General features: G+C 45.3%; 1 protein-coding gene across 1 annotated transcript in view; it reads right to left on the bottom strand.

Moving 5' to 3' along the window:
- Window positions 1-25275, bottom strand: part of LOC126199011 (protein unc-93 homolog A-like) — a 315006-nt gene that overhangs the window by 281799 nt on the left and 7932 nt on the right. The window lies entirely within an intron of this gene.

Here is a 25275-nt window from a genome sequence, read left to right as displayed (position 1 = left end):
TTGGCAACGTCTTTTGTTGTTACAATCATTCTCTAAAACTAAGCAGATAAGAGAAGGGTCTACAGGAATTCCCTGGTAAGTTGCAGGATGCTACATTTAATGTATAAAAGCTGAGGAAAATCGTATCATTAATAAAGTTAGTAAAATCATTTCTTAGGGAACATTTGTTTCATTATTAATAGGAATGCTCTCGACCTTCCTCTTTATCTTCACGTTGATGCTAAGCTGACAAAGCTAATAAGGCTGTACTGAAGAACTGAAAAACTGGGGACAACCACATTGTTTCTAGACTATGTAATTCTCACACTATGACAAACTGTATCCCCGGCGTGTATGCATGTGTGCGCGCAAATATGTGTCAATAAAGGGACGGTCATTGCTGTTTGCGGATGACGCTGACGTTGTTATCCGATGATATCCCATATGTGCTCGATTGGAGACAGATCTGGTGATCGAGCATGATAAGGCAACAAGTCGACACTCTGTAGAGTACGTTGTGTTAGATCAGCTGTACGTGGGTGAGCGTTATCCTGTTGGAAAATAACCCCTGATATGCTGTTCATGAATGGCAGCACAACATGTCGAATCACCAGACTGACGAACAAATTTGAAGTCAGGGCAGTTGGGATAACCACCAGACTGCTTCTGCTCTCACGCGAAATCGCGCCCTAGACGTAACTCTAGGTGTAGGTCCAGTGTGTCTAGCGCATAGACAGATTGGTTGCAGGCGCTCAGCTGGCATTTTCCTGAGCAACACGGAGTTATCACTGGCACCGAGGCAGAACCATCTTTCATCAGAAAATACAACAGACATCCACTCTGCCCCCCCCCCCCCCAAATGAGCTCTCGCATGACGACACTGGAGTCGCAAATGGTAGTGGTTGGTGACAGTGGAATGCACGCTACAGGGCATCGGGCTCAGAGCTGTCCCTAAAGTAACGGGTTTGTAACAGTTCGTTATGTCACTATGGTGCCAACTGCTGCTCAAATTGTTGCTGCAGATGCAGTACGATGCGCCAGAGCCATACGCCGAATTCGATGGTCTTACCTTCCGGTAGCGCCACGTGACCGTGCGGAGCTCGGTCTTCTTGCGACTGCACATTCATCGCTGCCTGGCAAATCTTTCTGCAATATCACAGAAGGAACCCCCAGCTTATCGATGTCCTATTACACGACCTCGTTCAAACTTGCGAGGTGTTGATAATGGTGTCTTTGTCGCGTTAAATGCAGACTAACATCCACTCAGCATGTCCATCCTCAAACGTAATTAACGCTCACGACCCTCAGAGTGCGTATTTAAAGCAACACTGATTTGCATCCCCATAGTGGTGCTCCTGGAGCGGTTCGAATGGTTTATTTGGTTCGAATGTTGTTGCTAGAAGAAGCTTCATTATCTGAAGGGCATTGTTGAGAGAGCGGAAGTTGGCGAGGTAGTGTGTGGAGAAGCAAGTTACACCTATGAGCTCGGCTACATAACCGGCCTCTCATCATTCTGTAAACGAACGATCGTATCAAGCATTGTGACCTCAGCGTCAACTGGAACATTGTGATGCTACAGACACTCTTCAACAGGAGCAGGTCATCGCCAGTTTCTCATTTAATATGCCGATAAGAATAGCAATACGTCTTTCTTTTGTCCAAAAGAAAGGAGGACAGTTAAGTTTTAACGTATCGTCGATGTTGAGGTCGTTGGAGACGGAACATACACTATCTGATCAAAAGTATTTGGGCACCTATTAGTGGACATTAATATGGGTGTGTGTTTGCCCTTTGCCTTCATGAGGATTTGAACTATGCTGTGGAATTTTTCAGTGAGATGTCTGAATGCCTGTGGAGGAAACGCAGCCCGTTCTATCTCAACAGCAGAAACCAGAGAAGGTAACGACTTTGGATGCTGGGATTTGGAGCTATGTCGACGTTAAAACTCGTGCCAGTGTTGTTCCATTGGGTTCAGGTAGGGTCTCTCGGCAGGTCAGTCCACATCAGACATTTTATTGAAACTTCCTGGCAGATTAAAACTGTGTGCCGGACCGAGACGCGAACTCGGGACCTTTGCCTTTCGCAGGCAAGTGCTCTACCAACTGAGCCACCCAAACACGGCTCACGCCCCGTCCTCGCGGCTCAGATGGTTGCCGGCACGGTAGCTCAGCGTGTTCGGTCAGAGGGTTAGCTGCCCTCTGTAATAAAAAACTGAGTTAATGGATCAACGACGAACAGAAACGGGAGTGTTGCGACGTCTGCCCCGAGCACATGCAACGAACTAAAACGAACAAAATGAGATTAAAAAAAGAAAGAAAGATGGTAGAGCACTTGCCTGCGAAAGGCAAAGGTCCCGAGTTCGAGTCTCGGTCCGGCACACAGTTTTAATCTGACAGGAAGTTTCATATCTGCGCACACTCCGCTGCCGAGGGAAAATCTCATTCTGGAAATTTTATTGTTCACAAACTATTGCCTCGAAGATGGTGATTTATGACAGGGTACAATGCCACGCTGATACAATTATCATCCCCGAACTAATCCTCCAGTGTACGCCGTACAAAATGCCGTAAAATTTGTTGATATCCTTCCGCATTTAATGTTTTCTTAAGCGCAATGTGGGTACAACACCACAACCAAGAAAGAAAACTGCGTACCGTAAAACCGTCTGCTCAATATCACTGCTGACACTAAGCATGACAACGTTCTCCACGCATTCCCCAGACAGAGGGTATAACGGGATTCGCCACTCTATGTCACTATCCAGTGGCTCGCTACGTCACGTCAAGCCTCGCTTAGCGTTGGCTACAGACATATGTGGCTTTCGAGGTGCGGGTCGACCATTGTACCCACTCTCTTTAACCACCTACGCATAGCTACGCTACTTGTATCCCTTTGGAATCCACGAGTGAGTCATATCGTTGATTTCATGCGCCTTTTTACAATGATCCTCCGCAATGCTCGGCTGTCACAGTCCGTCAGTAGATGAGTCTGCCTGGTTTTGGTTTAGTTGTGGTTGTGTGGTTGGTCCTTTGCTTTTCCGCTTCACAATCATAACACCAACAGTCTACCTGGGGCCCTTTAGAAGGGTTAAAACTCCCTAATGGTTTTGTTTGTCGGGTGACATCCAACGAATAATCATCGATGTAACGGGTTCTACTGACAGACAAATTCAGCTGTTACTGCTTCTGTACTGACAAAACAACACTCCCCGGTTGTGCTTATACTGACGGGTCGGCCCTCCGCATTACAGAGAAATATCCTGATAGTCTTGATCAAATGTTGCACGCTCGGCTTGGGAAAGGACAGGGAAGGAATTTGGCCACATCTTCTCGAAGGAACAATCTCGGCATATATGTTAGACGACTTAGGGAAACCAAAACTCCTCCCGCACAGGCCATGATGGCCCAAAGGTACCCCCTGGCCACCATGTCATCCTCAGCCCACAGGCGTCACTGGATGCGGATATGGAGGCTCGTGTGATCAGCAAATCGCTCTCCCTGCCGTTTGACAGTTTCCGAGACAAGAGCCGCTACTTCTCAATCAAGTAGCTCCTCAGTTTGCCGCACAAGGGCTGACTGCACCCCGCTTGCCAACAGCTCTCGGCAGACCGGATAGTCACCCATCCAAGTGCTAGCCCAGCCCGACAGCGCTTAACTTCGGTAATTTTTGACGGGAACCGGTGTTAACCACTGCGGCAAGGCCGTTGGCTAGGAAAACCAACGAAACCTAAATTAGGATGGACGGACGGAGATTTAAACCACGGTTCTCTCCAATGAGAGTCCACCATGTTACCACTGCGCCGGCTCGCTAGGTTTAATTAATGTTTAATCCATATTTCCTACACAGTCATCTCCTGTGCTATATTCTTCACTGCTTCACTCGTAACTTCTCACGAAGATTACCACATACGTGGGAGAATGACATTTCCCTCCTGGGACTGGTGGGACGTCCAAGGTTGTTTAGCCGTTAATAGCTGACACTTTTGCTGTCTTCGTGATATGACGAGTCACAAATTCCAGTTTCACTATGGCTATGGTCATTTCGCGTTCACCCTGAGATGACACCTGCAGATAATGACCGCCCATTTCTTCTTCCATCTCTGGCGAAATTGAGCCATTGTCTTGTGTCAAGTGCCTTCGTCGCCGAGAGAACTTCCTCAATAAACTTGTCAAAATGGCTCTGAGCACTGTGGGACTTAACAGCTGAGGTCATCAGTCCCCAAAAAATTATAACTACTTAAACCTAACTAACCTAAGGACATCACACACATCCATGCCCGAGGCAGGATTCGAACCTGCGACCGTAGTAGTCGCGCGGTTCAGGACTGAAGCGCCTACAACCGCTCGGCCACCGCGGCCGACTAATAAACTTGCCCCTGATTATGAACACAGACGGTGATTAAAATATAAATGGCCTGAAAAGTTGTTTCGGCATTCGTGACATCGTATTGGAAACAGTAAGCAGATCATTACAAAACTATCGGGAACGACCATACATTCCGGGCTCTCACGCCCAGTATTCTCGTCTTTGATAAATTTTGTTTATGAACATTAGGCTGTGGCCCAAGGCTCATTTCTGCGCCTACCGTTTCTTCTGAGGCTGGAGACATCATCAGAGGCTTTAAAACTTAAATATATACACCAAGCCGAACTGTTTGTAGGTATCCGCGAAGCTACTAAAAAGTTCGGCTTCCTCCACTTCTTTGTAAGTTTGAAACCATTGAGTTTTCAGAGCCTCTGCTGAAGCCTCCAGCATTTCAAGACGAAACGTTAGTTACGGAAATAAGCGTCTGACCACGGCCAACAACCCACAAAATAAAATTCACCAGGGTCTTATCGGAAACTAGTTCGAAGACTAGAAAACATTGTTCATATGAAAGATAACCTGCGGGAAAGGCCGACAAAATTGCAGCTCCAGTTACTTGTGCTCTCTTTAAACGTGGGTAAATGCAGGATAACACCCAAAGTAGAGAGAACAAGCTCGGCAGTATCCGATAACACGACAGGTGGAGAACACCTGGAACACGTTACACGTATCACAAAATTTTAGAGATAATTAAAAGGAGCGACGTAATATGAGACAATCAGTGGATGGATCTACAAAATAAATGGTATACTGCACGGAAATACGATTGATCCTAGGGTGGAAGAGTGTACTTAGGCACTCTTGATGTTTCGAATTCGGTATTTCAATCTAGTTACTGATTTTATAATCACACGTAGGATTACGTACTAGAAACCACCATATTTTCTGCTGTTTTGCGTAGAACTCGTATACGAAAATATTACGAGTGCTATATATTTAAGCGATGTATAATACAGTGACGGAAAAAACGAATGTTTCTAAGCGCATTTCTATGTCTGAAAGATGACGTGTATTCCAATTTCGCGCCAGTCGTATAAGAGCGGCGCTAGCAGCCTTAAATACACTCTCTAACGGTCGTCAGAGATAGTCACCCACCGAGGGAGATGGCGCAGGGGTTAGCACACTGGACTCGCATTCGGGAGGACGACGGTTCAATCCCGCGTCAGGCCATCCTGATTTAGGTTTTCCTGATTTCCCTAAATCGCTTCAGGCAAATGCCGGGATGGTTCCTTCTAAAGGACACGGCCGAATTCTTTCCCCATCTTCCCTAATCCGATGAGACCGATGACCTTGGAATTTGGTCTCTTCCCCCAAATAAAACCCCCGTTAGTTACCTTTGAGATTGGAAGTAGTGAGTCGTTGGTCAAGAATGCCTTTAACACGACAAAGACGCGATTATCAGCAACTCCTTGAGTTTGAACGAAGTCATGTAATAGGGCTACAAGAAGCTGGATATTCCTTCTGCGGTACTACAGAATGCTACGGTCGCAGGTTCGAATCCTGCCTCGGGCATGGGTGTGTGTGATGTCCTTAGGTTAGTTAGGTTTAGGTAGTTCTAAGTTCTAGGGGACTTATGACCACAGATGTTGAGTCCCATAGTGCTCAGAGCCATTTGAACCATTTTTTTTTTTTTTTTTTTTTTTTTTTTTGTACTGCAGAAAGGTTTGGCAGGAATTTAGCCACTGTACATGACTGCTGGCAGTGCTTGTCGTGAGAATGTACAGTAGCAAGAAGACAGCTCTGGACGGTCACGAGGCACTACTGAGACGGAAGACCATTGTTTTCACTGTATGGCTGTGGCGCGCTGTGCTGCATCTGCAGCAGCAAGTTGAGCAGCAGTTGGCCCACAGTGACACAGCGAACTGTCACAAATCGGTTACTTCCAAGACAGCTCCGAGGCAGACACCCTGTAGTGGCCCTTCTGCCAACAAATCACCACCATCTGCAACTTCAGTGGTGTTAAACGAGAGGTCAGTGGAGAACAGTGTTTTCTGATGAAATCTGGTTCTGCCTCGGTGCTAGTGATGGCCGTGTGTTGGTTAGAAGGAACCTAGCTGAGGGCCTGCAACCAACCTGTCTGTATGGGAGTCGCACTGAACCTGCCTGGACATAACGGTCTCGGATTCGATTTCATATGACAGCTGGAGCCATCTCATGGTTACCCCACGCACCATGATTTCAAATTTGTACGTCAGTCTAGTGATTCGACATGTTGTGCTGCCTTTCATGAACAGCAGCTCAGAGAGTGTCTTCCAACAGGATAACGTCTCCCACATACCACTGTTGTAAACCAACATGCTCTACAAAGAGTCGACATGTTGCCTTGGGCTGGTGGATGTCAGATCTGTCTACAGTCGATCACATACGGGACATCATCAGACCACGACTCCAACGTCATCCATGAACAGTATTAACCGAACAATTGCAATGGGCATGGAGCTCCATCCCACAAACTGACATCCAGTCCCTGCACAACACAACGCATGCACTTTTGCATGTTTGGCATCAACATTCTGGCAATTACACCGGTTATTAATGTGTCAGAATTTTACATTTGGAATGGTTTATCTCGCGCTTGCATTAACCTGTGATCTTGCAACGTTAATCACTTAAACATGTTATGTAGACAAATGTATTTCCGAAATTTCAGTACTCTACATTAATTATATTTTGCTGTTGAGATTTTCTTCTGTTAGTCCACATTGTTTGTAAGATATTGTTGATTCTTCAGTTACCGGCCAGTGTGGCCGAGTGGTTCTAGGCGCTTCAATTTGGAACCACCCGACCGCTACGGTCGCAGGTTCGAATCCTGCCTCGGGCTTGGATGTGTGTGATGTCCTTAGGTTAGTTACGTGTGGGTAGTTCTAAGTTCTAGGGGACTGATGACCTAAGATGTTAAGTCCCATAGTGCTCAGAGCCATTTGAATAATTTTTGATTCTTCAGTTACTGAGTTTTAAGGTGAGTCTGTCCCAGGAATAACGGTCAATATCCAGAGAACCATGGACCTTGCCGTTGGTGGGGAGGCTTGCGTGCCTCAGCGATACAGATGGCCGTACCGTAGGTGCAACCACAACAGAGGGGTATCTCTTGAGAGGCCAGACAAACATGTGGTTCCTGAAGAGGGGCAGCAGCCTTTTCAGTAGTTGCAGGGGCAACAGTCTGGATGATTGACTGATCTGGCCTTGTAACATTAACCAAAACGGCCTTGCTGTGCTGGTACTGCGAACGGCTGAAAGCAAGGGGAAACTACAGCCGTAATTTTTCCCGAGGACATGCAGCTTTACTGTATGATTAAATGATGATGGCGTCCTCTTGGGTAAAATATTCCGGAGGTAAAATAGTCCCCCATTCGGATCTCCGGGCGGGGACTACTCAAGAGGACGTCGTTATCAGGAGAAAGAAAACTGGCGTTCTACGGATCGGAGCGTGGAATGTCAGATCCCTTAATCGGGCAGGTAGGTTAGAAAATTTAAAAAGGGAAATGGATAGGTTAAAGTTAGATATAGTGGGAATTAGTGAAGTTCGGTGGCAGGAGGAACAAGACTTTTGGTCAGGTGAATAGAGGGTTATAAATACAAAATCAAATAGGGGTAATGCAGGAGTAGGTTTAATAATGAATAAAAAAATAGGAGTGCGAGCTAGCTACTACAAACAGCATAGTGAACGCATTATTGTGGCCAAGATAGACACAAAGCTCATGCCTACTACAGTAGTACAAGTTTATATGCCAACTAGCTCTGCAGATGATTAAGAAATAGATGAAATGTATGACGAGATAAAAGAAATTGTTCAGGTAGTGAAGGGAGACGAAAATTTAATAGTCATGGGTAACTGGAATTCGTCGGTAGGAAAAGGGAGAGAAGGAAACATAGTAGGTGAATATGGATTGGGGGGAAGAAATGAAAGACGAAGCCGCCTTGTAGAATTTTGCGCAGAGCATGACTTAATCATAGCTAACTCTTGGTTCAAGAATCATAAAAGAAGGTTGTATATCTGGAAGAATCCTGGAGATACTAAAAGGTATCAGATAGATTATATAATGGTAAGACAGAGATTTAGGAACCAGGTTTTAAATTGTAAGACATTTCCAGGGGCAGATGTGGACTCTGACCACAATCTATTGGTTATGAACTGCAGATTGAAACTGGAGAAATTGCAAAAAGGTGGGAATTTAAGGAGATGGGACCTGGATAAACTGAAAGAACCAGAGATTGTAGAGTGTTTCAGGGAGAGCATAAGGGAACAATTGACAGGAATGGGGGAAAGAAATACAGTAGAAGAAGAATGGGTAGCTCTGAGGGATGAAGTAGTGAAGGCAGCAGACGATCAAGTAGGTAAAAAGACGAGGGCTAATAGAAATCCTTGGGTAACAGAAGAAATATTGAATTTAATTGATGAAAGGAGAAAATATAAAAATGCAGTAAATGAAGCAGGCAAAAAGGAATACAAACGTCTCAAAAATGAGATTGACAGGAAGTGCAAAATGGCTAAGCAGGGATGGCTAGAGGACAAATGTAAGGATGTAGAGGCTTGTCTCACTAGGGATAAGATAGATACTGCCTACAGGAAAATTAAAGAGACCTTTGGAGAGAAGAGAACCACTTGTATGAATATCAAGAGCTCAGATGGCAACCCAGTTCTAAGCAAAGAAGGGAAGGCAGAAAGGTGGAAGGAGTATATAGAGGGGTTATACAAGGGCGATGTACTTGAGGACAATATTATGGAAAGGGAAGAGGATGTAGATGAAGACGAAATGGGAGATAAGATACTGCGTGAAGAGTTTGACAGAGCACTGAAAGACCTGAGTCGAAACAAGGCCCCGGGAGTAGACAACATTCCATTAGAACTACTGATGGCCTTGGGAGAGCCAGTCATGACAAAACTCTACCATCTGGTGAGCAAGATGTATGAGACAAGCGAAATACCCTCAGACTTCAAGAAGAATATAATAATTCCAATACCAAAGAAAGCAGGTGTTGACAGATGCGAAAATTACCGAACTATCAGTTTAATAAGTCATGGCTGCAAAATACTAACGCGAATTCTTTACAGACGAATGGAAAAACTGGTAGAAGCGGATCTCGGGGAAGATCAGTTTGGATTCCGTAGAAATGTTGGAACACGTGAGGCAATACTAACCTTACGACTTATCTTAGAAGAAAGATTAAGAAAAGGCAAACCTACGATTCTAGCATTTGTAGACTTAGAGAAAGCTTTTGACAATGTTAACTGGAATACTGTCTTTCAAATTCTGAAGGTGGCAGGGGTAAAATACAGGGAGCGAAAGGCTACTTACAATTTGTACAGAAACCAGGTGGCAGTTATAAGAGTCGAGGGGCATGAAAGGGAAGCCATGGTTGGGAAACGAGTGAGACAGGGTTGTAGCCTCTCCCCGATGTTATTCAATCTGTATATTGAGCAAGCAGTAAAGGAAACAAAAGAAAAATTTGGAGTAGGTAATAAAATTCATGGAGAAGAAGTAAAAACTTTGAGGTTCGCCGATGACATTGTAATTCTGTCAGACACAGCAAAGGACTTGGAAGAGCAGTTGAACGGAATGGACAGTGTCTTGAAAGGAGGATATAAGATGAACATCAACAAAAGCAAAACGAGGATAATGGAATGTAGTCAAATTAAATCTGGTGATGCTGAGGGAATTAGATTAGGAAATGAGGCACTTAAAGTAGTGAAGGAGTTTTGCTATTTGGGGAGCAAAATAACTGATGATGGTCGAAGTAGAGAGGATATAAAATGTAGACTGACAATGGCAAGGAAATCGTTTCTGAAGAAGAGAAATTTGTTAACGTCGAGTATAGATTTAAGTGTCAGGAAGTCGTTTCTGAAAGTATTTGTATGGAGTGTAGCCATGTATGGATAGGAACGATCGTTCGAAGCACAAAATTCTAGTAAATATGGGCTCTAAAATGCATATCTCAGGAGCTGTGAGTACTTCATCTTCGATACTACGAAACAAATATCCTCTACTTTACCATCCATATTTTGAGCGGTGTTGGAATGGTCCAAAACAATCAAAAAATGTTCAGTAAACATGGGCTATAAAGTGTATAGTACAAGAGATATGACCGATTGTTCATCTTCGCTATTGCGGAACACATCTCTTTTATTGAACAACTGCTGAGGTATGCATTTTCAAGCCGATATTCGTTAGACAATTTTTTTAAATTCTGGTTCATACTACCTCCTCCGAAAATATGAAGAGCTAAGAACTTACAACAGAAGAGAATTTCTGCATAGTATCTAATATGAAAAATTGTTGATAGCTTTCAAGGTATGAATTTCAGAGTTCATATTTAATAGACTTACTTGTTCTGAATGATCGTTCCTGTCACATCCCTGAAAACTGACCATTCCCCTTCAGACACGCTGGATTTTTAAAACTAGTTATATAACTTGTGGACTGTTAAGCCATACTTCGTCAGACATGTACACTCCTGGAAATGGAAAAAAGAACACATTGACACCGGTGTGTCAGACCCACCATACTTGCTCCGGACACTGCGAGAGGGCTGTACAAGCAATGATCACACGCACGGCACAGCGGACACACCAGGAACCGCGGTGTTGGCCGTCGAATGGCGCTAGCTGCGCAGCATTTGTGCACCGCCGCCGTCAGTGTCAGCCAGTTTGCCGTGGCATACGGAGCTCCATCGCAGTCTTTAACACTGGTAGCATGCCGCGACAGCGTGGACGTGAACCGTATGTGCAGTTGACGGACTTTGAGCGAGGGCGTATAGTGGGCATGCGGGAGGCCGGGTGGACGTACCGCCGAATTGCTCAACACGTGGGGCGTGAGGTCTCCACAGTACATTGATGTTGTCGCCAGTGGTCGGCGGAAGGTGCACGTGCCCGTCGACCTGGGACCGGACCGCAGCGACGCACGGATGCACGCCAAGACCGTAGGATCCTACGCAGTGCCGTAGGGGACCGCACCGCCACTTCCCAGCAAATTAGGGACACTGTTGCTCCTGGGTTATCGGCGAGGACCATTCGCAACCGTCTCCATGAAGCTCGGCTACGGTCCCGCACACCGTTAGGCCGTCTTCCGCTCACGCCCCAACATCGTGCAGCCCGCCTCCAGTAGTGTCGCGACAGGCGTGAATGGAGGGACGAATGGAGACGTGTCGTCTTCAGCGATGAGAGTCGCTTCTGCCTTGGTGCCAATGATGGTCGTATGCGTATTTGGCGCCGTGCAGGTGAGCGCCACAATCAGGACTGCATACGACCGAGGCACACAGGGCCAACACCCGGCATCATGGTGTGGGGAGCGATCTCCTACACTGGCCGTACTCCACTGGTGATCGTCGAGGGGACACTGAATAGTGCACGGTACATCCAAACCGTCATCGAACCCATCGTTCTACCATTCCTAGACCGGCAAGGGAACTTGCTGTTCCAACAGGACGATGCACGTCCGCATGTATCCCGTGCCACCCAACGTGCTCTAGAAGGTGTAAGTCAACTACCCTGGCCAGCAAGATCTCCGGATCTGTCCCCCATTGAGCATGTTTGGGACTGGATGAAGCGTCGTCTCACGCGGTCTGCACGTCCAGCACGAACGCTGGTCCAACTGAGGCTCCAGGTGGAAATGGCATGGCAAGCCGTTCCACAGGACTACATCCAGCATCTCTACGATCGTCTCCATGGGAGAATAGCAGCCTGCATTGCTGCGAAAGGTGGATATACACTGTACTAGTGCCGACATTGTGCATGCTCTGTTGCCTGTGTCTATGTGCCTGTGGTTCTGTCAGTGTGATCATGTGATGTATCTGACCCCAGGAATGTGTCAATAAAGTTTCCCCTTCCTGGGACAATGAATTCACGGTGTTCTTATTTCAATTTCCAGGAGTGTACAATCTTGAACCTCAAAACATAAGATCACTCTACCATGGAACACGTGATATTTGCAAATGAATTGGGTTTCTTTAATACCTTAACAGTTTTCATTGCCTTGAAAACGGAAATTTGTGATAGTTTGTAATAACTTTCACTCTAAAATGTTTTTAACTCTTCACTGGTTTTTGGCAAGACTTTTTTTTTAATTTATTTCACTTACTGATTACAGTAATACACAGACTATTACGAGCAAGCAGACAAGATTTTCTCGATTGCAACACTTCTAAATTTCCAGAATGAGATTTTCACTCTGCAGCGGAGTGTGCGCTGATATGAAACTTCCTGGCAGATTAAAACTGTGTGCCCGACCGAGACTCGAACTCGGGACCTTTGCCTTTCGCGGGCAAGTGCTCTACCAACTGAGCTACCGAAGCACGACTCACGCCCGGTACTCACAGCTTTACTTCTGCCAGTACCTCGTCTCCTACCTTCCAAACTTTACAGAAGCTCTCCTGCGAACCTTGCAGAACTAGCACTCCTGAAAGAAAGGATAATGCGGAGACATGGCTTAGCCACAGCCTGGGGGATGTTTCCAGAATGAGATTTTCACTCTGCAGCGGAGTGTGCGCTGATATGAAACTTCCTGGCAGATTAAAACTGTGTGCCCGACCGAGACTCGAACTCGGGACCTTTGCCTTTCGCGGGCAAGTGCTCTACCAACTGAGCTACCGAAGCACGACTCACGCCCGGTACTCACAGCTTTACTTCTGCCAGTACCTCGTCTCCTACCTTCCAAACTTTACAGAAGCTCTCCTGCGAACCTTGCAGAACTAGCACTCCTGAAAGAAAGGATATTGCGGAGACATGGCTTAGCCACAGCCTGGGGGATGTTTCCAGAATGAGATTTTCACTCTGCAGCGGAGTGTGCGCTGATATGAAACTTCCTGGCAGATTAAAACTGTGTGCCCGACCGAGACTCGAACTCGGGACCTTTGCCTTTCGCGGGCAAGTGCTCTACCAACTGAGCTACCGAAGCACGACTCACGCCCGGTACTCACAGCTTTACTTCTGCCAGTACCTCGTCTCCTACCTTCCAAACTTTACAGAAGCTCTCCTGCGAACCTTGCAGAACTAGCACTCCTGAAAGAAAGGATATTGCGGAGACATGGCTTAGCCACAGCCTGGGGGTTGTTTCCAGAATGAGATTTTCACTCTGCAGCGGAGTGTGCGCTGATATGAAACTTCCTGGCAGATTAAAACTGTGTGCCCGACCGAGACTCGAACTCGGGACCTTTGCCTTTCGCGGGCAAGTGCTCTACCAACTGAGCTACCGAAGCACGACTCACGCCCGGTACTCACAGCTTTACTTCTGCCAGTACCTCGTCTCCTACCTTCCAAACTTTACAGAAGCTCTCCTGCGAACCTTGCAGAACTAGCACTCCTGAAAGAAAGGATTGCTAGTTCTGCAAGGTTCGCAGGAGAGCTTCTGTAAAGTTTGGAAGGTAGGAGACGAGGTACTGGCAGAAGTAAAGCTGTGAGTACCGGGCGTGAGTCGTGCTTCGGTAGCTCAGTTGGTAGAGCACTTGCCCGCGAAAGGCAAAGGTCCCGAGTTCGAGTCTCGGTCGGGCACACAGTTTTTTCTGCCAGGAAGTTTCACTTCTAAATTTGAATGGAATATTTGTTCCTAGGTACCCGTCCATGTTGTATCTTGGAACAGTTTTTCACCTATGGAAAAACCTTACTTTTCTGGAGCAGTTCAGAAAAAGACTGCTGAACACATGAAGTGAAGAGGAATAATGAAATATTTTAAATTTCTATTATAGATCTTGCTAGAGGAGAAGGCAAAAAGGAATTTCAAGGTACAACACTCTACCGTGCTACTCCAGCGTTTTGGGACTTCGCGAAGTACGACAATAAACACCCAGCGGATTCTGGGATCGTAACAAAACAGTGTAGCCCATACTAGAGTGTGACAGAAATGCTTTTGAGATGTGTTAAGTAGCAATCCTAAAGAGAAAGACGAACCATATTTGCAAGTAAAACTGTGCCACCCTTTTGCATACTACTCTCGTATATCTCGCGTAGGGGTAATGCGAACAGGGTAAGGCAGCCTTTTAGTTATGTACCCTCACTAAATACTGAAATAGAGTTGGACAGAAAATCTCTAGTATACATCGCCTTCTACTGCACAAATACTTGCGTAGTGTGTTTGAAGATGTAGATGCAGAAGTGGAACTAGAAGATTGCCATGGCAAAACCTTATCAAAAAGCCCTTTCGACTTCGTTCTTTCACATTTTCTCTTGTGCTTGAATTAAAGCTTATAGACTAACCTACGGTGTTAGCTTTGCTGGTGGTTCTGAATACAGTGTTGTCGGAATGTGTGGATTGTATGACATTCTTCCTGAACCGAGGCCTAGTTCAGACTGCCAGATACGTGAATTCACAGAAATTACCTTATTACGAGGGAGCATTAAATAAGTAATGCAATACATTTCTCTTCTCGGCCAATTTCGGTTGAAAAAATGCCCAGTTATTTGTGGAACATCATGAAATATTCCTGCTTCAGCGCCTGTAGTTTCATGAAGTTTCGATAGATGGCAGCGCTATACGTAGCCTCCAAAATGGCGTCTACAAAGAAGCTGCGTTCCAAGCAGGGAGCCGTCATTGAGTTTCTTTTTGTGGAAAACCGAAGCATACAGACATTCATACGGGTCTGCATAATGTCTATGGAGACCTGGCAGTGAGCAAAAGCACGTTGACTCGTTGTGCGAAGCATCTGCCATCATGGCAAGAAGGTCATTCAGACCTGTCCGATCTTCCACGCGCCAGCCGGCCGCGCACAGCTGACTCCTGCAATGGGGGAACGTGTGGACACGCTCATTCGAGGTGATCTTCTCCTTCTCCATATCAACGCAAGGCCTCATGCTAGCCTTCAAAATGGCGTCTATAAAAGAGGTGCGTTCCAAGCAGAGAGTCGTCATTGAGTTTCTTTTTGTGGAAAACCGAAGCATACAGATATTCATACGGGTCTGCCTAATGTCTACGGAGACCTAGCAGGGAACAAAAGCACGTTGACTCGTTGGGCGAAGCGTCTGCCATCACGGCAACAAGGTTAGACAGACCCGTCCCATCTCCCACGCGCCGGCTGGCCTCGCACAGCTGTGACTCCTGCAATGGAGGAACGTGTGGACACGCTCATTCGAGGTGATCTTCTTCTCCATATCAACGCAAGGCCTCGCACTCGTCTGCACACACGAGAGGAGCTCAGAAAACTTCATTGGGCCGTTCATCCTCAACCACACGACAGCCCAGATCTCGCAAATACCGACTTCCATCTGTTAGACCCAATGGAGGATGCACTCAGTGGGAAACAGTAGATGGGAAAGTTATGCAGCAAGACATTGACTCCGATGTAGAGTGGTGACCTGCGGGCACACAGACCCACCCGGTAAGGTGGCGTAAGACCGTCGCATTGAACGGAGATTATGTTGAAAAATAGGGTTTTGTAGTCAAAAGAGTAGCGAAGTTGGGAATACTATGGTGTACTGGAATCCTCAATAAACCAACATGCTTTCAGAAAAAATGTGTTGAGTCTCTTACTGAACAGGCAACGGCCTTGCCGCAGTAGATACACTGGTTCCCGTGAGATCACCGAAGGGCTGTCGGGCGTGGTCGGCACTTGGATGGGTGACCATTTAGGCCGACATGCGCTGTTGCCATTTTTCGGGGTGCACTCAGCCTCGTGATGCCAATTGAGGAGCTACTCGATCGAATAGTAGCAGGTTCGGTCAAGAATACCATCTTACGACCGGGAGAGCGGTGTGCTGACCCCACGCCCCTCCTATGCACATCCTCCACTGAGGATGACACGGCGGTCGGATAGTACCGGTAGGCCACTCGTGGCCTGAAAACGGAGTGTTTTTTTTTTTCTTACTGAACACCACTCGTAAGCATCAGAGAATCCTCATTAGTCCATTGCATAGTATTAAGTTTGGTGTGTGATGCTTATTTGGTGGGCCACTTTTATTTTGGTCAGGATGTAGATGTAGATGCCTTCTGGGATAATTCATAATTAATTGCTGCATTGATGATGTTGGCTTACTGCTTACGATGCACAACTATATAAGTTCATTATACGTTCTAATGAAGTTACACGTTTTGCTGTGTGTAGCTGAAAATGCAGTGCTTTAAAATATAAGAACGTACATGCAGAGGAACATTTGGTAGTGTTTTCAAAGCGTAGAACGCTTTTCATTCGTGGCATATCTACATCTACATCCATACTCCGCAAACCACCTGACAGTGTGTGGCGGAGGTTACCTTGAGTACCTCTATCGGTTCTCCCTTCTATTCCAGTCTCGTATTGTTCGTGGAAAGAGAGATTGCCGGTATGCTTCTGTGTGGGCTCTAATCTCTCTGATCTTATCCTCATAATCTCTTCGCGAGATATACGTAGGAGGGAGCAAGATACTGCTTGACTCTTCGGTGAAGGTATGGTCTCGAAGCTTTAACAAAAGCCCGTACCGAGCTACTGAGCGTCTCCCCTGCAGAGTCTTCCACTGCAGTTTATCTAACATCTCCGTAACGCTTTCGCGATTACTAAATGATCCTGTAACGAAGCGCGCTGCTCTCCGTTGGATCTTCTCTATCTCTTCTATCAACCCTATCTGGTACGGATCCCACACTGCTGAGCAGTATTCAAGCAGTGGGCGAACAAGCGTACTGTAACCTACTTCCTTTGTTTCCGGATTGCATTTCCTTAGGATTCTTCCAATGAATCTCAGTCTGGCATCTGCTTTACCGACGATCAACTTTATATGATCATTCCATTTTAAATCACTTCTAATGCGTACTCCCAGATAATTTATGGAATTAACTGCTTCCAGTTGCTGACCTGCTATTTTGTAGCTAAATGATAAGGGATCTATCTTTCTATGTATTCGCAGCACATTACACTTGTCTACATTGAGATTCAATTGCCATTCCCTGCACCATGCGTCAATTCGCTGCAGATCCTCCTGCATTTCAGTACAATTTTCCATTGTTACAACCTCTCGATACACCACAGCATCATCTGCAAAGAGCCTCAATGAACTTCCGATGTCATCCACCAGGTCATTTATGTATATCGTCAATAGCAACGGTCCTATGACACTCCCCTGCGGCACACCTGAAATCACTCTTACTTCGGAAGACTTCTCTCCATTGAGAATGACATGCTGCGTTCTGTTATCTAGGAACTCTTCAATCCAATCACACAATTGGTCTGATAGTCCATATGCTCTTACTTTGTTCATTAAACGACTGTGGGGAACTGTATCGAACGCCTTGCGGAAGTCAAGAAACACGGCATCTACCTGTGAACCCGTGTCTATGGCCCTCTGAGTCTCGTGGACGAATAGCGCGAGCTGGGTTTCACACGACCGTCTTTTTCGAAACCCATGCTGATTCCTACAGAGTAGATTTCTAGTCTGCAGAAAAGTCATTATACTCGAACATAATACGTGTTCCAAAATTCTACAACTGATCGACGTTAGAGATATAGGTCTATAGTTCTGCACATCTGTTCGACGTCCCTTCTTGAAAACGGGGATGACCTGTGCCCTTTTCCAATCCTTTGGAACGCTACGCTCTTCTAGAGACCTACGGTACACCGCTGCAAGAAGGGGGGCAAGTTCCTTCGCGTACTCTGTGTAAAATCGAACTGGTATCCCATCAGGTCCAGCGGCCTTTCCTCTTTTGAGCGATTTTAATTGTTTCTCTATCCCTCTGTCGTCTATTTCGATATCTACCATTTTGTCATCTGTGCGACAATCTAGAGAAGGAACTACAGTGCAGTCTACCTCTGTGAAACAGCTTTGGAAAAAGACATTTACTATTTCGGCCTTTAGTGTGTCATCCTCTGTTTCAGTACCATTTTGGTCACAGAGTGTCTGGACATTTTGTTTTGATCCACCTACCGCTTTGACATAAGACCAAAATTTCTTAGGATTTTCTGCCAAGTCAGTACATAGAACTTTACTTTCGAATTCATTGAACGCCTCTCGCATAGCCCTCCTCACATTACATTTCGCTTCGCGTAATTTTTGTTTGTCTGCAAGGCTTTGGCTATGTTTATGTGTGCTGTGAACTTCCCTTTGCTTCCGCATCAGTTTTCTAACTCGGTTGTTGTACCACGGTGGCTCTTTTCCATCTCTTACGATCTTACTTGGCACATACTCATCTAACGCATATTGTACGATGGTTTTGAACTTTGTCCACTGATCCTCAACACTATCTGTACTTGAGACAAAACTTTTGTGTTGAGCCGTCAGGTACTCTGTAATCTGCTTTTAGTCACTTTTGCTAAACAGAAAAATCTTCCTACCTTTTCTATTTACGGCTGAAATCATCGATGCCTTATCCGCTTTATGATCGCTGATTCCCTGTTCTGCGTTAACTGTTTCAAACAGTTAGGGTCTGTTTGTCACCAGAAGGTCTAATATGTTATCGCCACGAGTCGGTTCTCTGTTTAACTGCTCAAGGTAGTTTTCAGATAAAGCACTTAAAAAAATTTCACTGGATTCTTTGCCCTTGTCACCCGTTATGAACGTTTGAGTCTCCCAGTCTATATCCCGCAAATTGAAATCTCCACCCAGAACTATAACATGGTGGGGAAATCTACTCGAAATATTTTCCAAATTATCCTTCAGGTGCTCAGCCACAACAGCTGCTGAGCCAGGGGGCCTATAGAGACATCCAATTACCATGTCTGAGCCTGCTTTAACCGTGACCTTCACCCAAATCATTTCACATTTCGGATCTCCGTCAATTTCCTTCGATACTATTGCACTTCTTATCGCTATAAACACGCCTCCCCCTTCACTGTCACTGTGGGCAGAAGGAGAACCTGTTACAAAAAAATGGTTCAAATGGCTCAGAGCACTATGGAACTCAATTGATGAGGTCATCAGTCCCCTAGAACTTAGAACTACTTAAACCTAACTAACCTAAGGACATCACACACATCCATGCCCAAGGCAGGATTCGAACCTGCGCCCGTAGCGGTCGCGCGTTTCCACACTGTAGCGCCTAGAACCGCTCGGCCACCCCGGCCGGCAGAACCTGTTACAGTATGGTACTGAATAAGAAGTTCGAAATCCTGAACAGAATGGCAGTACAAACAGAGAGGAGTAATCCTTAACATTTAAATAATTCCATAAGAATAATCAGTTGGGCGCTGAATATGCTACGCTCTTGTGTAGCGGAGAAAGGTTCTGATTATCGCTACTGCTGTTTAACAGGGGGTTTGTAATATTTCCTTGCGGTAGAAGGAAAAGCGGAAAGCCTAAGTACTAAATGAAGGTTGTTATAAAGAAAATAAGTGTAAAGAAGTCTGTGATAAGTCTTTACGAAAAAACTGGGACATGTAATAAGTAATCCAGGAAAAGACAATTACTGTATCAAAAGTTACTAACTTACCTAACTTTGTTTTCATATATTTTTCTAGACAGACCTTAGTACTCAGCAGTGAGACCTCTGCATGGGAAAGATAAGGTACACAAAGTCGACAACTACAGGTCAGTATTACTATTATCTTCCTAACAGATAAAATGAAAGCCTTGAAAACGTAAATTGCTGCAAAATATCTAGTTGTTTCAGCAACGGAAAGCTTTAGCTACTTGCAACGGAAAACTTCAACGATGACGTATCAGTTGATAAGACAAATTACTCGTTCTTCACGACGTAACGCAAAGTGTGATAAAAACTTCGCTACCTTTCGTTGCTTTAGAAACACATTTAAGGATCTAGAACCAAATAGCAGTTTCATGGAATCAGGTGAAAGTTATACAGCTTGTTTCGATCTAATTTGTGTGGTATGAAGCAGAACATTGCGTTTTCACTGTCACATAGCGGACTATGAACATGCTTCTGACTGCAGCACCGTAAGCTGCGTTCCACATTGGAACACTTGTTTGCTTGTCCTGTATCTATAATGTATCAGCGGTTGTTCCATATAGCTCCAAATTTTTTATTTCCCTATGATAAGCGCGTATGGTTCAAAAATCCTGGCGAGGAACCGAATAATAAAGTAAATAATGCAATGAGCCAATCAGCTGTTCAATTACAGATAAAATTACTAGTGATTCCATAAATCCAACTACTCTCAAAAAACATAATCTTGTGCTTGGTCACAACACTGCATGGTTACTGGATGGAGAACGTCAGATTACTGGAATATGGAATCATTGGCGGGGACTAGATGGAAGCCACATACCAACGGTTCCAGCAACTAGCTTCATTACCCGAAACTGACAGAAATGGCGCTGTGGTTAAAAGTCTGCACGCTCTTCAGGGAGCACTTTAGATTGAAATAATTGACCGACTATCCAGATTTAGCTTATCATGGTTTAAGTAAACCTCCAAATGTTAGAACTTGTACTCATCCTTTGGAAAGATGATAATCATTTCCTTCGTCTTCCTTATTTCACTAGAACTTGAGGGTCTCTAATGATCTCGGCGGCGACGGCATGTTACAAAATTTTTAAATCCTCATTCATTTACCATCGGAAAACCGTCCGCCGTACTCAACTGTGGTGTTCTGTAGCCTGTTTACTTAGGCCACTTTCAATCCTTGGGGTCAAATGGGTTAATACTCTGCGACAACACAATTTAGGTTCAATTAATACATTTAGCCAAGAAGTGCGCCATCCGAGTCATCTGTAATGTTAATTCACTGATAGTAAGCAGGCGACTATTAAACACGCTGGGGATTCTTACGCTGATGTCGCACTGCAAAGTGCCTTTTTCTAGCTTTAGTTCAACGCTTTTCTCTCAGAAAACTCCGCCTTTTGTCTACACTAATACCTGAGGACCATTTAAATAGAATGGTTGTTACTGTAACTTAATAAAATGGATTGGATTTATGTACCGTTTTTCTTACAACAAGGAATGGGATGTGTTACAAAGTGGATTTTCCCACGGTTTTAACAAGTTTTTCCTGGTGTATGCTCCGCTTGACCGTGGTTAGCTGGAAGCCATCCTGTGGTAGGTTCAGCTCGCTCATTGCCAAGGTTTTCATTCTTCGCACACGTTGGCTTCTATTTCGGGAAATGTTTGTGTTGCTGGTAAATGAACATATTCGTAGGAGACTGTAATTGTTGAGTAAGTAGTGCGCACCACTAACAGTGGCAGTGAGAGAAGAAAGTGGGTGAAACGTGGTGCGGGCAAATAGCCTACGCCTCCCGAATAGCACCGAAGGGACCACTGAGTTTAACGTCAACATCCTATGGACACATCTGTAGTGTCAATGCCCTCACTCAACAAGACACTGCAGAGAGATTTGCAAAAAGTCTAGCTGATAAGTACGTAAGCAAAGGCCACCATTTCCTCTCGCCCTGACAGCGAATACTAGCGATGAAAATTTCTTTACCTCTATATTATTCACATACTCAGAGATTAATTTCGGCCGGAACGCGTCGGAAAGGCACTCCGGCACCTCCCGGAGAACTTTTTATAGCTCACTGGAACAAGTCAACACTGGAGATTTAAAATAATACACGTGTATTAAATCGCAACTTACCAACAACGGGCGTTCAATAAGTAATGCAACACTTTTTTTCTGAAAGCAGATTGGTTTCATCCAGGATTCTAATACCCCATATTATTCCCCATTCTGTTAGTTACAAACCCTATTTCTCAACACAATCTTAGTTCAGTGCCACGGCTTTACGCCACCTTAATGAGAGGACCCCAAAGTACCACTATATTGATCGCCTTCAGAGTTAACGTCTTGCTGCGTCAATAACCTCTCTTATCATCCACATACCGCTTCCCGCGGAGTGCATGCTTCATTGGTCCAAACAGGTGGAAGTCGGGAGGTGTGAGATCCCGGCTATTGGGTGGATGAGGAAGAAAAGTCAAGTGATCAAAATGGTTCAAATGGCTCTGAGCACTATGGGACTTAACATCTGAGGTCATCAGTCCCCTAGAACTTAGAACTACTTAAACCTAACCAACCAAAGGACATCACACACATCCATGCCCGAGGCAGGATTCGAACCTGCGACCGTAGCGTTCGCGCGGCTCCAGACTGAAGTGCCTAGAACCGCTTGGCCACACCGGCCGGCGAAAAGTCCAGTGAAGTTTTTTGTGAGCTTCTCTCAGGTGCTCAGACTTGTGCGAGGCCTTGCTTTATCATGGGGAAGCAGAAGTTCGATTGCATTTTTGTGGCGACGAACACGCTGAAGTCGTTTCTCTAATTTCATGAAGGTAGCACAGTACACTTCAGAGTTGATCGTTGCACTATGAGGGAGGACATCAAACAGAATAACCCCTTCACAATCCCAGCAGGCGGTCGTCATGACTTTACCGCAGTCATGGACTGTGCGGCTGGCCCCGGCGGAGGTTCGTGTCTTCCCTCGGGCATGGGTGTGTGTGTTTATCCTTAGGATAATTTAGGTTAAGTAGTGTGTAAGCTTAGGGACTGATGACCTTAGCAGTTAAGTCCCATAAGATTTCACACACATTTGAACATTTTTGAACTTTACCGCACGACGGTGCGGCCTTGAACTATTCCGACTAGGGAGAGGTGGTGCGGCGCCGTTCCGTGGATGCCGTTTTGTTTTCGGTTCGAAGCGATGAACCACGTTTCACCGCCTGTGACGACGTTCGACAAAAAATTGTCACGATTAGCCTCGTAGGGCGCAAGCAATTCCACACAGATGGCCCTTCGTTGCTCTTTATGGTCTTCTGGTAGGCAGCTGGCACACGCCTTTGAGTATCCCAACTAGTGGACGAGTGTGTCAGCATTACCAACACAGACGTGCTGCTGAGCAGATGATTGTTTGATAGCGGTCCGTCGATCACCTCGAATGTGTTCGCACTTTCCAACATTGCTGTGTGCGACCGGCCGGCACGCGGGTGATCGGACGGATCTACGCAATCTTATTGCGATGATGACGAAGGCCTCTCCCAACGATTCACTGTGTTTAATTCACTGCCAAGTCTCGGGAGACATTCTGCAAACGCCTTTGAATATCTACTTGTGGTTTCCCGCCGAAAAAAACTCATTGACGGCTCTCTGCTTGGGACGCACCACGTTACAGACGCCAAGACAGAAAGAGAATAGAAGCTTTCGAAATGTGGTGCTACAGAAGAATGCTGAAGATTAGATGGGTAGATCACATAACTAATGAGGAGGTACTGAATAGAATTGGGGAGAAGAGAAACTTGTGGCGCAACTTGACTGGAAGAAGGGATCGATTAGTAGGACATATTCTGAGGCATCAAGGGATCACCAATTTAGTATTGGAGGGCAGCGCGGAGGGTAAAAATCGTAGAGGGAGACCAAGAGATGAATACACTAAACAGATTCAGAAGGATGCAGGTTGCAGTAGTTATTGGGAGATGAAGAAGCTTGCACAAGATAGAGCAGCATGGAGAGCTGCATCAAACCAGTCTCTGGACTGAAGGCCACAACAACAACAACAACAATATAGGGCCGCCACATATCGAACTTCATTATAAAACAATAGAAGCTGAAGTATCCACGATGTCCCACAAAAAATTACGCAGTTTTTCAACCGAAATATGCCGAGAAAATATATGTTGCATTATTTATTGAGCACGTCTCAAATAATTTTCCGCTGCGTCGGCACCATTGAACGTAATACTGAGCGACCAACGTAATGCTCTGATCAGAGACGTTGCGCAAGATACTGTGTGTGTGTGTGTGTGTGTGTGTGTGTGTGTGTGTGTGTGTGCGTGTGCATGTAACCTTCGTCTCGAATGTCTTTTGTTAACAGCTGGTGGCATCCTCAGAGATCTATAGCGTAGCCAAGATAAGTTGAGATTCTTTTCGAAGTTGTGATCGGTACATATTACCATTTGTTTACGACTGACAGCGACCTCAGCGATCTAGTAGCATGGTGACGTCTTGTGTTACGTATGTCAAAGAGAAATAAATAAGGTAAGAGGTGTCTGAACACGAGCCTCTGTATAATACGCTCTCATGAAATCTTGTTTCTTCCGTGTCGTAATTCATGCCAGTGCTGTTGATCAATTGCCGCGCGGCGCTCGCATGTCTGAAGTTGGCGGCCTTTCGAGCCGATACGTAACCATCCTTCTCCTCACATCCCTTTGCCCGTATGCTTCAGAACTTTTCCTGTTTCCCTGCCCCACACCCTAGTCAGAACAAAGGTCGAACTCAATTTTCAAAAATCGAAAATTGTCCTTTTTTTTAGAGGGATGGGGGCCTTGCACGATTGGAGAGATACATTCCCGCACCTAAACTTTTAAAAACTAAATACTGCATATACTCCGCAGACCTCTACTCAGGCATGGCGGATGCTAAATCGAACCTTCATTATCGCTTTTTCGTCCTACTGAATTCGCGTACAGAGTAAAGAACAAATGTCTTGCATTCCTCTGCACGTGCCCTAATTTCTCTTATCTTGTTCTGATGATCCCTACATAACATATACGATGATAACAATGTAATAGTCACACTGATTTCATTGAATACTGAATCCACGAAAACGACTTCGTCGTTGTCCCAAGGACTGCTATTGAATTTCCCCGATAATTTCTGTAACAGTTTCGTATGAACCTTCTGACCACTCAAGATTCTAGCAGTACCTCTCTGAATTGTCTGAGTATCTGTTGTCATGCCTCCTTAAAGATTACTCGAAGCACTGCAACGATAGTCTAAAATTAATCACAGTAGCGTCAAGTATGCCATTTCCTTTACAGATGCACTCCCCTTTTCCATAATCATGGCAACAAACCCAAGTCTACCATTCGCCTCCCCTAGTACTGATTTTACGTGATCATGCCATTTCACATCGCTTCTTAGTATTATCCCCTAAATACTTATACGATTCGATGATCAACAATAATCTTGTAAATTGATACTATCAGGTTCTTTGTCTGTGTTACAGGCATTACCTTTCATTTACCCGCATATAAAGAGAGCTACCAGTCATTGTACGAAATGAAATTTTGTCCAAGCTTTTCTTCATTTTCTGACAGTAGTCTAACGTCGATACTTCCATGCAGACAACTAACTGCATCGCCAGCGAACAATCTTACAGTG

This window comes from Schistocerca nitens, chromosome 1, assembly GCF_023898315.1.
Source record: "Schistocerca nitens isolate TAMUIC-IGC-003100 chromosome 1, iqSchNite1.1, whole genome shotgun sequence".
NCBI classification, from domain to species: domain Eukaryota; kingdom Metazoa; phylum Arthropoda; class Insecta; order Orthoptera; family Acrididae; genus Schistocerca; species Schistocerca nitens.
The sequence above is the reverse complement of the archived record's forward strand: the minus strand, read 5'-3'. Positions and strand labels throughout refer to the sequence as shown.